General features: G+C 36.7%; 1 pseudogene across 1 annotated transcript; it reads left to right on the plus strand.

Annotated features, from left to right (window-relative positions):
* On the plus strand, positions 1–1257 carry LOC143562557 (protein LURP-one-related 8-like; annotated as a pseudogene). The gene is made up of 2 exons (XR_013140506.1): positions 1–396; positions 739–1257. The product of XR_013140506.1 is annotated as a protein LURP-one-related 8-like (transcript).
* Positions 1258–3053: the final 1796 nt, after the last annotated feature.

A 3053-nucleotide genomic window follows, 5' to 3' on the forward strand; every position in this document is an offset into this window, starting at 1 on the left:
GGTAATTTACCACAAGTCAAATTACACTATAAATAGCCCCTTCACCGCACTTCCCAACCTAAAATCTCAATTCTCTCGTTGCCTATAAGATTAATATTATTACAATACCCAGCCCTTAACTTCAGCATCATGACAAAAGTACACCCTAAAGCTGTTATTAATCCGTCTATTGACCAACAACGGTTTTATGATGAAGCCTCCACCACCAACCGGAATCTTAACCCCGTTGTCCTCACCGTTTGGAAGAAATCACTTCTGTTCAGTTGCGATGGATTTACGGTCTATGATTCCAACGGGAATCTCGTCTTCCAAGTCGATAATTACGCTGGCAGCAACAAGTCGAAGGTTGTTCTCATGGATGCCTCCTGACGCTCCCTCCTCACTGTCCGGCGCAAGGTATGTATAGTTAATATATAAATAGGGATGAGATCAGTATTATACCGTTACCAAACCGTGTAGAAAAATACTACACCAAAAACAACCGTACCTATTTTTTATAGTTTGGTACCATTACCAATTAAATACGGAAACTAAATGGTGCTGGTACCGAAAACTATAAAAACAAGTACCAATACTGGTACAGTGGTACCAATTGTGTTTTACGGTAACACATGTACCAGTATTGGATCAATGATGCAACACCTCAAAATATATGCATTTAGCTGCGTATAACCTGATCATTTGATTTGATTTGATTGAGTAGTTATGATTGAATTTGTAATTCTTTGAATTCAACAGAGAGCAAGCATTACCGACAACTGGCTAGTGTACGACGGAGAAACGACTGTGAATCCTCGTTTCTCTGTGGCGAAACACGTGAATTTTATGAACGCAAAGTCAATAGCTCATGTGAGAAGTATAAGATCACCAAATAATGGGAACAAAAAGAACGTGGCGTACGAGATCGAAGGCTCATACGCGCAGAGGTGCTGCATGGTGTACGATGACAGGCGGCGGTGTGTGGCCGAGATCAAGCGGAAGGAAGCCGTGGGAGGTGTGGCGTTCGGCGGAGATGTTTTCCGTCTGGTTGTGCAGCCGGAGATTGATTCAACCGTTGCAATGGGTCTCGTGGTTGTTCTAGATCAGATGTTTGGTGGTTCTTCTACAAGGTTTTGATTAGAAGTAAATTAACTCCATTGATGAAAGTAAATTGTTTGTTTGGGATCTGATTTGGTACAAAGATTGCATCTGGATGAAGATATATTCAAAATTAGTGGCTCAACATATATTGTTGTTTGAAAATGGATATTGGGTTTGAATGAGTTGGTAGATTGTGTAAGTTTATAAATTATTTTTCAAAATGATATACCTTGTGATTTGTGAATCAATTTGTTATTTATTAATTTTATGAATGAATGCCGTGCTTTCATGGAGTTATAATCTGGAAAAACAAAGCATACAAACTGATTGGTCCAAACTTTTTTTTTTTGGTTCCAAACTTAATGATAAAGATTTAATGATCGTTTTCATTATTATTATTGTATTAATCTATCAGTATATAAAATAAAATTCTATGTATTCTACAATATAAGAAATTAAAAGAGGGGTGTATTTTTGGAGTTTTGAATATCTTGATTTAAAATCCTCACCACTTGTAATCTAGTGCTAGGAGTCTTAGGTTCTTTGGTAAAGACTCAAGTTCGAATATAACTTGTGTCATATTTGGGTGGATATCGACAATTAAGGATTTGATCTAGGCTTTGTGCAAAGGTTGTCATTTCGAACCCTGAGCCCATCCGGGTTTTCGTTCCACTGTATGTTACGCAAGAGATTTCTGCTCTTGTGGTGGTACCACGACCATCAAGTGCCACTCGACAGTATGATTTCCCGGGGGAACGCCCTAGCCAAACTCTGAAGCCAGCGTAAGCCCGGTTAAGACAACATTGTCTGACCAGAATGGGTTTGGGACTCTCTAAATTTGGAGAGTACGGTAGACTAAATACAAGAAAGTCATCGCTCTTAAAAAATTTAGATTTAAAATAATGATTGAAATTAACTACGAAAATCTGACATAGGTTAAGATATAGTTCACACTACCTCTCAAATTTCTTGACACTACCTCTCAAATTTCTTGGTGAATAACTTTTTTAGCAAAATAATAATAATAATAATAATAATAATAATGATAATAATTTAGTTTTCTTTTTCATTTAATGTTTTAGCTTTTTTTTCTCTCTGTCGTAGCTTTCACCAGTTTTATTCTAGCATGTCTATTTTTTTTTTTGAACGACCAACTAAGTAACGCCGGGTACTCTGTACGCGGCCTTCATTGGCTAAAGGTAGCTCGAGCCGGCCACTAGTCCGGACGGACGAAGCCCCTAGTGGTCCACCTATTGAGGGATTCACCGGATAAAACCCGACCCCCACGCCCGCCAAATGGCACGACAGCGAGGAGCCGGTAAAACCGGGTGATATCAGGACTCGAACCATGGCAAACCATGGTCATCCCTTATATCTTCCATATAAATTGGTGATAGTGAGGTTTGAACCCCTTACCTCTCACTAGTAAAGTAAATGCTTTACCATTGAGGCACAACCAATTTATAATGTCTATTTTGTGGGCATTCAAAATTGATAAGGTTATTTATTGTTAGCGTGTAACTGACTTGATTTTCAAAACATATGTGAATTAAAAAATCGAAGTTTGTCATCATGTTGACTTGAGTATAAAAGTATGCTTATGTTGTATACACTCGTTTAATTTCAGCCGTTCGTTTCAATTATACTTTTAGTTTAAGCAATATATACATGGAATAATTCAACGTATTCTAGTTTAATTTCAACCGTTTGTTTCAATTATATTTTAAGTTTAAACAATATATATTGAATATTTTAACGTAATATTGTAAAAAACAAATGAAAGGATGTATCTCTTGGTCTTTGGACATCTAACCTTAAAATAAAAGAATTACTTAATGCTACATATGAAATAACGAAAATCAAATCATGGACACATTATAATAATTAATGAGTATGTCAAAATCAATCTGTGTCGTAGGGTTTATAAGATAACAATAGTTTGATTGTTGTCGACTAAGACATGTCTAGAGCTA

This window comes from Bidens hawaiensis, unplaced genomic scaffold (genome assembly GCF_021521415.1).
Source record: "Bidens hawaiensis isolate Kalapana, Puna unplaced genomic scaffold, B.hawaiensis_p1.1 tig00021032_1, whole genome shotgun sequence".
In the NCBI taxonomy this organism is placed as follows: Eukaryota; Viridiplantae; Streptophyta; class Magnoliopsida; order Asterales; family Asteraceae; genus Bidens; species Bidens hawaiensis.